Below are 11,880 nucleotides of genomic sequence, written 5' to 3'. Positions count from 1 at the left end.
ACAAACTTACCAGCAGTAAGTACGACTAAGCACACAGCGTGAGGAACCGTGTGTGGTGGCTGACCCAGTAGCATTATAAGGTAGTGCTCTAAGCTAGACACTCGACCCCTGGCGGCTGTGACCTCATCTCGTCTGGGGGCGTGACACCTCCTTCACTCCACGAGAGCGTAACCATCCATGTTTATACAACATTTGTCGCACATTTTCTGCCGCTACCATGACTATGGCAACCATCTTTGATCATTTTTCATTTTTCTTACAAATTCAAATGGCTCGACTATCAAAGTTATGATATCATTAAAGGAAAAAAAAAACTTATATAATCAATACTTGAACAATGACCATTTCCTTACTGTTAATACGCAAACTAAGTTACAATCCTAATCTTTACATGTAGTCTTATTTCTTAACTAATATAATAAATCTTTTAACTTAGATATCTTTATATCGACTATAATGGCAGCAGAAGGAACCCCTACTCGCTTGAAAAATGACTTTGAAAGAAAGATAAAATAAAATGAGAACTACAGAAGCTACAGAAATCTTCGCTTTCTGAATGGCATCTTTCGTTTTCAAAATATGGAGACTCGTGAAGCAAAATCGATCGAAAACACATAATAACTGTTGTATCAGTGTGGTCTAGGGTCAACGCAATCACTGTTAACCACTGTTATCATCCGGGCCAACACCAGCATCAGCCACTGGCAACAGAGGAATAACCATAAAACCGACCATGTTGGTTATGTGGACTTCATGTGACGAGGCGACGCGTCAACAGCAAATCATGGAGCAAACAACCCTCTGTGATTTCCCATGTTCCAGAAACTTCCTCATCAATACATGGCCAATATTTCTCCAGTTTAATGGCCTTTTTCTTATTCTAATTCAAGTGTGTGATATCATGATTTTCCAGGTTCGAAATGCAACATATGCGAGTTTCATATGATGGCCACATAGGTCTGATGTGTGGCATGTGCAAAATATGCTCATATCTGGGGGCGATATACTGCAACCCCCGACAACACACCCGTGCCATGGCCGCAAGACGCATCTCACACAGCAGTAGCTACACCCCAGATGCAAGACGCATCTCACACAGCAGTAGCTACATACCGGATGCAAGACGCATCTCACACAGCAGTAGCTACACCCAAGATGCAAGACGCATCTCACACAGCAGTAGCTACACCCCAGATGCAAGACACATCTCACAAAGCATTAGCTACACCCCGAATGCAAGACGCATCTCACACAGCAGTAGCTACACCCAAGATGCAAGACGCATCTCACACAGCAGTAGCTACACCCCGAATGCAAGACGCATCTCATACAGCAGTAGCTACACCCCAGATGCAAGACACATCTCAGCAGTAGCTACACCCCAGATGCAAGACGCATCTCACACAGCAGTAGCTACACCCCAGATGCAAGACACATCTCAGCAGTAGCTACACCCCAGATGCAAGACGCATATCACACAGCAGTAGCTATACCCCAGATGCAAGACGCATCTCACACAGCAGTAGCTACACCCCAGATGGAAGACGCATCTCACACATCAGTAGCTACATCCCGGATGCAAGACGCATCTCACACAGCAGTAGCTACACCCCAGATGCAAGACGCATCTCACACAGCAGTAGTTACACCCCAGATGCAAGACGCATCTCACGCAGCAGTAGCTACACCCCAGATGCAAGACGCATCTCACGCAGCAGTAGCTACACCCCAGATGCAAGACGCATCTCACGCAGCAGTAGCTACACCCCAGATACAAGACGCATCTCACACATCAGTAGCTACATCCCGGATGCAAGACGCATCTCACACAGCAGTAGTTACACCCCAGATGCAAGACGCATCTCACACATCAGTAGCTACATCCCGAATGCAAGACGCATCTCACACAGCAGTAGCTACACCCCAGATGCAAGACGCATATCACACAACAGTAGCTACACCCCAGATGCAAGACACATCTCACACAGCAGTAGCTACACCCCAGATGCAAGACGCATCTCACACAGCAGTAGCTACACCCCAGATGCAAACCGCATCTCTCACAGCAGTAGCTACACCCCAGATGCAAGACGCATCTCACACAGCAGTATTACACCCCAGATGCAAGACACATCTCACACAGCAGTAGCTACACCCAAGATGCAAGACGCATCTCACACAGCAGTAGCTACACCCCAGATGCAAGACGCATACCACACAGCAGTAGCTACATACCGGATGCAAGACGCATCTCACACAGCAGTAGCTACACCCCAGATGCAAGACGCATCTCACACAGCAGTAGCTACACCCCAGATGCAAGACGCATCTCACACAGCAGTAGCTATTCCCCGGATGCAAGACGCATCTCACACTGCAGTAGCTACACACCCAGATGCAAGACAGCATCTCACACAGCAGTAGTTACTCCCTCGGAGATGCAAGAACGCATCTCACAGCAGCAGTAGCTACACCCCATGATGCAAGACGCATCTCACGCAGCAGTAGCGATCCAGCCCCGAATGCAAGACCAGATGCAACTCACACAGCAGTGAGCTACACCCAAGATGCTAAGACGCATCTCACACAGCAGTAGCTACACCCCAGATGCAAGACGACATCTCACGACAGCAGTAGCTACACCCAGACTGCAAGACGCATCTCACACAGCAGTAGCTACACCCAGATGCAAGACGCATCTCACACAGCAGTAGTTACATACCCAGATGCAAGACAGCTATCTCACACAGCAGTAGCTACACCCAGATGCAAAGACGCATCTCACAGCAGCAGTAGCTACACCCCAGATGCTAGACGCATCTCACACAGCAGTAGCTACTTTACCGGATGCAAGACGCATCTCACACATGCAGTACTACACCCCGAGAGCAAGAACGCATTCACACAGCAGTAGCTACACCCAGATGCAAGACGCATCTTCACACAGCAGTAGCTATCCCACGATGCAAGACGCATCTCACACAGCAGTAGCTACACCCCAGATGCAAGACGCTTCTCACACAGCAGTAGCTACATCCCGGATGCAAGAGGCATCCCACACAGCAGTAGCTACATCCCAGATGCAAGACGCATCTCACACAGCAGTAGCTACACCCCAGATGCAAGACGCATCTCACACAGCAGTAGCTACATCCCGGATACAAGACGCATCCCACACAGCAGTAGCTACACCCCGGATGCTAGACGCATCTCTCACAGCAGTAGCTACACCCCAGATGCAAGACGCATCTCACACAGCAGTAGCTACATCCCGGATGCAAGACGCATCCCACACAGCAGTAGCTACACCCCAGATGCAAGACGCATCTCACAGCAGTAGCTACATCCCCGATGCAAGACGCATCTCACACAGCAGTAGCTACACCCCAGATGCAAGACGCATCTCACACAGCAGTAGCTACATCCCCGATGCAAGACGCATATCACACAGCAGTAGCTACACCCCAGATGCAAGACACATCTCAGCAGTAGCTACACCCCAGATGCAAGACGCATCTCACACAGCAGTAGCTACACCCCAGATGCAAGACGCTTCTCACACAGCAGTAGCTACATCCCGGATGCAAGACGCATCTCAGCAGTAGCTACACCCCAGATGCAAGACACATCTCAGCAGTAGCTACACCCCAGGTGCAAGACGCACATCACAGAGCAGTAGCTACACCCCAGATGCAAGACACATCTCAGCAGTAGCTACACCCCAGACGCAAGACATGCAAGAAAGGTCAGCTATTCCCTATACTACACGAGTTCTTAACACTGAACTTTAGCAACTTATTTTGTGTGGAACTTTAATATTTGATGGATGGAATTTTTAGCTTTTATGACGATAACTCATCTTGTGGCGCACAATGAATCCTACAGGTGCACGGTCTTTATATGGAGACTGTAATGTATATAAGGTGAGATCACGTGGCTTTATGAACAAATTCATCAAAAATACGCATAAATTATCAGTCATTATTACTATCATTATCATTATCATTACTGCTGCTGTTGCTGTTCTTATCACAGTAACTAACTATGACAAAGTGTGTGGGACGCCGGTGTTAAAAAGATAAGTGTGATAAAGACAAAGCAGAAAATGGGAAGGACTAACTGAGTTTAAAAAAACAAAACAAAACGCTTTAAGGAAAATCTTGTCCAAACTCCACACCTACTGTGGTGCCTCCGTCGTCTGATGAGTTCATACGATGCACTGAACGAGTAAAACCAAAACCAAAACCATCAACGTAAGACTGGACAGGACACTGTGACGTGACTCCAACTGAACTTTACACCTCAGAAGCTAGTAAGGCTAAAAGATGTTGCCGCGCGCTGACATCTGTCGATAAAAAACAAAAGACAAATACTACAATAAAAATGATCTAAATAGACTAGAAATATCAAAGTGAGACAAAATATAAGGTTAATATCAATACCCTTTCAACCATCATGGGTCTTATATTCCGTCTCATTTAATCTTCTAGTCTCATAAGATCCTTTATTGAACCAATTTTTGCATTCCTCACGTCACCCGGGTGTATCATGAACCATTCGTACACGCACGTACGGCTTATCAGCCCACTAACTTACGAAAGTGACACGTTGCAATCGAACACTTCTGTCTGCTACTTATCTGTGACGTCAGGGCCGGAGGCGCGGTCGACCGGACCACATCGTTGGCGGTCTAGACCAAGATGTGTGGTCGCCTCCCTTCCCACTCTTCCCCTCCCGTTCGACTTGAACCCCTCCATTCTTCTACCGACCCTCTTCACTGTCCATCACTTCCCCTCTCCCTTCAGCATCCTGCATCACATTTTCCCACTGCACCTCCTCCTCGAGCATGCGCAAGGTTACAGGAGCCTACAATCCACTCACTAAGTTATCCCGCTAAAGTATTTTTGTTTACATTGTGAGTATTTTATCCCTGGGGATAGGGGAGAAAGAATACTTCCCATGCATTCCTCACGTGTCATAGAAGGCGACTAAAGGGGACGGGAGCGGGGGGCTAGAAACCCTCCCCTCCTTGTATTTTGACTTTCTAAAAGGGGAAACAGAAGGAGTCACGCGGGGAGTGCTCATCCTCCTCAAAGGCTCACATTGGGGTGTCTAAATGTGTGTGGATGTAACCAAGATGAGAAAAAAGGAGAGATAAGTAGTATGTTTGAGGAAAGGAACCTGGATGTTTTGGCTCTGAGTGAAACGAAGCTCAAGGGTAAAGGGGAAGAGTGGTTTGGGAATGTCTTGGGAGTAAAGTCAGGAGTTAGGGAGAGGACAAGAGCAAGGGAAGGAGTAGCACTACTCTGAAACAGGAGTGGCGGGAGTCTGTGACAGAGTGTAAGAAAGTAAACTCTAGACTGATATGGGTAAAACTGAAAGTTGATGGAGAGAGATGGGTGATTATTGGTGCATATGCACCTGGGCATGAGAAAAAAAGATCATGAGAGGCAAGTGCTTTGGGAGCAGCTGAATGAGTGTGTTAGTAGTTTTGATGCACGAGACCGGGTCATAGTGATGGGTGATTTGAATTCAAAGGTGAGTAATGTGGCAGTTGAGGGAATAATTGGTATACATGGGGTGTTCAGTGTTGTAAATGGAAATGGTGAAGAGCTTGTAGATTTATGTGCTGAAAAAGGACTGGTGATTGGGAATACCTGGTTTAAAAAGAGAGATATACATAAGTATACGTATGTAAGTAGGAGAGAGTAGGCCAGTAGTAGGCCAGAGAGCGTTACTGGATTACGTGTTAATTGATAGGCGCGCGAAAGAGAGACTTTTGGATGTTAATGTGCTGAGACGTGCAACTGGAGGGATGTCTGATCATTATCTTGTGGAGGCGAAGGTGAAGATTTGTAGAGGTTTTCATAAAAGAAGAGAGAATGCTGGGGTGAAGAGAGTGGTGAGAGTAAGTAAGCTTGAGAAGGAGACTTGTGTGAGGAAGTATCAAGAGAGACTGGGTACAGAATGGAAAAAGGTGAGAACAAAGGAGGTAAGGGGAGTGGGGGAGGAATGGGATGTATTTAGGGAAGCAGTGATGGCTTGCGCAAAAGATGTTTGTGGCATGAGAAGCGTGGGAGGTGGACAGATTAGAAAGGGTAGTGAGTGGTGGGATGAAGAAGTAAAATTATTCGTGAAAGAGAAGAGAGAAGCATTTGGACGATTTTTGCAGGGAAATAATGCAAATGAGTGGGAGATGTATAAAAGAAAGAGGCAGGAGGTCAAGAGAAAGGTGCAAGAGGTGAAAAAGAGGGCAAATGAGAGTTGGGGTGAGAGAGTATCATTAAATTTTAGGGAGAATAAAAAGATGTTTTGGAAGGAGGTAAATAAAGTGCGAAAGACAAGGGAGCAAATGGGAACTTCAGTGAAGGGGGCTAATGGGGAGGTGATAACAAGTAGTGGTGATGTGAGAAGGAGATGGAGTGAGTATTTTGAAGGTTTGTTGAATGTGTTTGATGATAGAGTGGCAGATATAGGGTGTTTTGGTCGAGGTGGTGCGCAAAGTGAGAGGGTTACGGAAAATTATTTGGTAAAAAGAGAAGAGGTGGTAAAAGCTTTGCGGAAGATGAAAGCCGGCAAGGCAGCAAGTTTGGATGGTATTGCAGTGGAATTTATTGAAAAAGGGGTTGACTGTATTGTTGACTGGTTGGTAAGCTTATTTAATGTATGTATGATTCATTATGAGGTGCCTGATTGGCGGAATGCTTGCATCGTGCCATTGTACAAAGCCAAAAGGGATAAGAGTGAGTGCTCAAATTACAGAGGTATAAGTTTATTGAGTATTCCTGGGAAATTATATGGGAGGGTATTGATTGAGAGGGTGAAGGCATGTATAGAGCATCAGATTGGGGAAGAGCAGTGTGGTTTCAGAAGTGGTAGAGGATGTGTGGATCAGGTGTTTGCTTTGAAAAATGTATGTGAGAAATACTTAGAAAAGCAAATGGATTTGTATGTAGCATTTATGGATCTGGAGAAGGCATATGATAGAGTTGATAGAGATGCTCTGTGGAAGGTATTAAGAATATTTGGTGTGGGAGGCAAGTTGTTAGAAGCAGTGAAAAGTTTTTATCGAGGATGTAAGGCATGTGTACGTGTAGGAAGAGAGGAAAGTGATTGGTTCTCAGTGAATGGAGGTTTGCGACAGGGGTGTGTGATGTCTCCATGGTTGTTTAATTTGTTTACGGAGGGGTTGTTAGGGAGGTGAATGCAAGAGTTTTGGAAAGAGGGGCAAGTATGCAGTCTGTTGTGGATGAGAGAGCTTGGGAAGTGAGTCAGTTGTTGTTCGCTGATGATACAGCGCTGGTGGCTGATTCATGTGAGAAACTGCAGAAGCTGGTGACTGAGTTTGGTAAAGTGTGTGAAAGAAGAAAGTTGAGAGTAAATGTGAATAAGAGCAAGGTTACTAGGTACAGTAGGGTTGAGGGTCAAGTCAATTGAGAGGTAAGTTTGAATGGAGAAAAACTGGAGGAAGTAAAGTGTTTTAGATATCTGGGTGTGGATTTGGCAGCGGGTGGAACCATGGAAGCGGAAGTGAATCATAGGGTGGGGGAGGGGGCGAAAATTCTGGGAGCCTTAAAGAATGTGTGGAAGTCGAGAACATTATCTCGGAAAGCAAAAATGGGTATGTTTGAAGGAATAGTGGTTCCAACAATGTTGTATGGTTGCGAGGCGTGGGCTATGGATAGAGTTGTGCGGAGGAGGGTGGATGAGCTGGAAATGAGATGTTTGAGGACAATATGTGGTGTGAGGTAGTTTGATCGAGTAAGTAATAATAAGGTAAGAGAGATGTATGGTAATAAAAAGAGTGTGCTTGAGAGAGCAGAAGAGGGTGTTTTGAAATGGTTTGGTCACATGGAGTGATCGGGGCCTGAACATGCAGGAGGTTGAAAGGCGTGCAAGGAATAGAGTGAATTGGAACGATGTGGTATACCGGGGTCGACGTGCTGTCAATGGATTGAACCAGGGCATGTGAAGCGTCTGGGGTAAACCATGGAAGTTCTTTGGGGCCTGGATCTGGAAAGGGAGCTGTAGTTTCGGTGCATTATTACATGACAGCTAGAGACTGAGTGTGAACGAATGGGGCCTTTGTTGTCTTCCTAGCGCTACCTCGCGCACATGAGGGGGGAGGAGGTTGTTATTACATGTGTGGCGGGGTGGCGATGGGAATGAAAAAAGGCAGACGGTATGAATTATGTACATGTGTATATATGCATATGTCTGTGTGTGTATATATATATGTATACGTTGAGATGTATAGGTATGTATATTTGCGTGTGTGGACGTGTATGTATATACATGTGCATGTGGGTGGGTTGGGCCATTATTTCGTCTGTTTCCTTGCGCTACCTCGCTAACGCGGGAGACAGCGACAAAGCAAAATAATAATAATAATAATTGTGAGTATTCTACTCATTCGTTATACTCATCATTCCACATACCACTTCTAATCTTCCCTTCATATTTCCTCACTCAAGACGGACATGAGCTTTAACATTCGCGATCAACCAATAAAATCACGATATTACGATCTTCACCATATGCTTAGATCATCGTTGGAATTTCCATTTCTGGAACGCAAACTGCAGCAATTTCTTATTCCTCAGTATCATACCAGCTCTTGTTACGTCACGAACGCAACATTTCTTAAAGGGGGGAAAAAGTAAGATACTCTGGTTTAGTAAGAACGTAAGTGTTTTCAACATTAATTCTTTCTACAAACATACTGACGTTCACTTCCGGACAGGTAGTATAAGTGTAGCCCAAAATCAAGGCAAGAGTCTGGCATCTATACTAACCCGCGGGTTATATTGGCGTTAACTGACCCAAACGTATGTTCATGAAGCCAGACTATCCTGAGGTGCTATTCCTGGTTCTTAATAAGCAGTAGTAAGGCACATGAAATGTGGTACTATTCAGCTACTCACCAACAATAAAGTGGGGCAAGACCGACAACTTTCTCTCGTTTACAAAAGTATATATAAATCACCGCCATTATCATCAGCCATCCCTTGCTTGCTGATTACACATCAAAACAAATCATAGTAGAGACAACGTTTTGAAGCTGAACTCATAAAGAAAAGTAAGAAAAATATCAGCTGTCTGACATTATGAATCTTTTACTTTGCTTTATTAAAAGCAAATAAGTAAGTAATATTTCTTGTCTATCATTGGCTGGATGTCATGTTTCACACTCCACAATCGTTCTTCCTTCATACTAGTGTATGAGAATTCTTCCTAATGGTTATGAATATCTAATTTTACTTATTAATCATTTAGTTATTTCCCAGAAATAATCAATATTTCCATATATGATCTGCAGTCCCATTCTAAACAACGCATATTAACTAGTGTAATGAGAGACTAGTCCTGACGCTGACAAAATACTGCTGGTCTAAAAGAACAAACTATATTTTCTTAAAGGCACGAAGAAACAGCTCCTCAAGATACCTCAAGGTCTTCAGCATTCACCGTGCGGATGAAAACGTCTTGTGATCTCGTGCAACCACCGGAGGTGTGAAAGACTGTGCGTAAGACCCTATTAATGATATGAATTGTGAGTCTCGGGTACCGGAGACTGCACCCGCTGGAAGGACTGGTATACCAAGGAAAGGAGGTAGTCAACGGTGCTTTATGACTGCACATCATGTGGCTCTCTTGGTTTGCTATATGACTTACATATTATGATACACACTGGAAAATCGCCAGTATGTGATGATATCACAACAGAGGAGGAGTACAGGCTGCCGAGGTATGGAAAGATAAGCAAATTATAAAAGCGTGGAGGACAGAAGTACCCTAAATTGGTCCAGAGCAGTCATGTGTTCCACACACACACACACACACACACACACACACACACACACACACACACAAACTAAAAAGGACACGAGCAAGATTTCAAACTTTACAGAACTATCTCTCTGTTACCTCGTGTAGGAAAAGGCTTTTTGAGAGATTATTAGAAAATGAGATTATGAGACGACTTCGACTTGGAAAACGGCAGTATATGGTCATCGGCTAAACAGAGGGTTTACTGACCTAAGGGTTACCACAATCATGTAAATGTGCCAAAACATAGTATGGGAACCCCTCAGAAATCCATATCACGAGTGGGGAGCAGAGTAAGGTAGGGCCGTGTGACCTCACAACTCCTGTTCATTATGTTTTGGGATAATATCAAGACGAAAATATACAATAAGAAGGAACACAGTTTAGCGAAAATGGAGTTGGCATGAGCACACCTGGTATTACTTTAACATTCACTCTTTCTTGGAAACCCCACATTACAGGAATAGCTAAGTCTGCCTCTAAGAAACTGGGAATCCTATGTAGATGTCGAAAAATCTCTTCTGAACAGTTCGTACGTTTATACAAAGGATTGATTCGTTCTTGTCCGGAGCACTGCTCGCACATTCGGGGTGTTTGTAGCTCTGTATCCTTACTTGAGAGAGTAGAGTCCAAAGCCCTCCGGCTTATGAAATGTCCCAGGCTAACTTCCAAACTTGACCCCTTTGCCTTACGCCGCAAACATGGCTCACTGTCTCTCTTCTATAGGCATTACTTTGGTTTTTGTTCCAGAGAGCCGGCTGCTTGTGTGCCCCCACCACTATCTAAACCATGCAATACTCGCTATGCTGCTGCGTCACAAGATTATTGTGTGGCCATCGGCAACTCAAGGGTGGGTCGTCTTGAAAACTGCTTCTTTCCCTACACGTTGAAGCTTCAGAACTCCACTTTTTCACGTTTTCCCCAATAACTATTACGTGGCACATTTCAAAAAACGTCTTTCACTTCGTGCAAAATTCGTACTTTCCCTTGTCTTTTCTTTTACCGTTCCATAATTCTCTCTATACTTCAATTAAGGCCCAGCCTTGATATGGACTTTGTACGTGACTGGAGCCTCCAAAATAAAAAACAGACTTTTTTTCCCCCACAATCTAAGATAGTTGGACCTTAGTATTTTTTACGCTGAATTCAAATCTGTTTTTAGAAGTTTTGTATCAGGCATGGTCTTTAAGTGACAGCAATCAAATTTTACAATAAATGTATATTACTCATTCGTAAATAAGGCTGGTATTACACATGAGAAACGTACCTCTAAAATGTAGAAGTGTACGACTTTCGGCTATATTTGGCCTCAGGAAATCCCTCCTTACTGTCCACCAATAATCTGCCAACACAGAGGGGCTCCACTCTCCTTGGTACCGCTTTTCCATGTCCAAAATGTCCTGGTGAGATCTTTCTCCGTGCTCATCAATGACTGCCCCAAGATTTTCCGGGAAAAAGTCAAAGTGCAAATCCAAAAAGGTGAAATTTTAGACTCATACTGCACTCAAGAGCTTTACATGAAGTCAACAGATCTTTCACAACAACACAGCAGTTTTCTGATCTGTGATTCCCTCAAAAGGTCTTTGCAAACTCTCTTAAATGACAGCCATGCAGTTGTCTCACCTTCATGTAGCTCTTCATCAAACTTCTCATCTGGAAGCAGTTCCCTGATTTGTGGTCCTACATAAATACCTCCTTGATTTTTGCATCACTGATTCAGGGGAATTCATTCCTGAACTGTGTGAATCCACGACCAGTTTTATCCATACCTTTGAGGAAGTTCTCCATCAACCCGAGCTTAATGTGCAAAGGAAACACATCAATTTTCTCGTGATCAGCAAGAGGAGGATTGATGGCTTTCTTCTTACATGGAGTCAGTGATGTTCGTGTTGGCCACAACTTTCTTTACGTAATGATTTTTCTTGTCCCGGTTGTCCCACTCACAGAGGAAACAACACAACTTCGTGTAACCAAGTTGCATTCCGAGTACAAGAGCCACAGCCTTTAGGTCACCACATACATTCCACTTAAAGTCCCCATACTTAAGTTTTT

This window comes from Panulirus ornatus, chromosome 7 (assembly GCF_036320965.1).
Source record: "Panulirus ornatus isolate Po-2019 chromosome 7, ASM3632096v1, whole genome shotgun sequence".
Lineage (NCBI taxonomy): Eukaryota > Metazoa > Arthropoda > Malacostraca > Decapoda > Palinuridae > Panulirus > Panulirus ornatus.
This window is presented reverse-complemented; position numbering follows the sequence as displayed.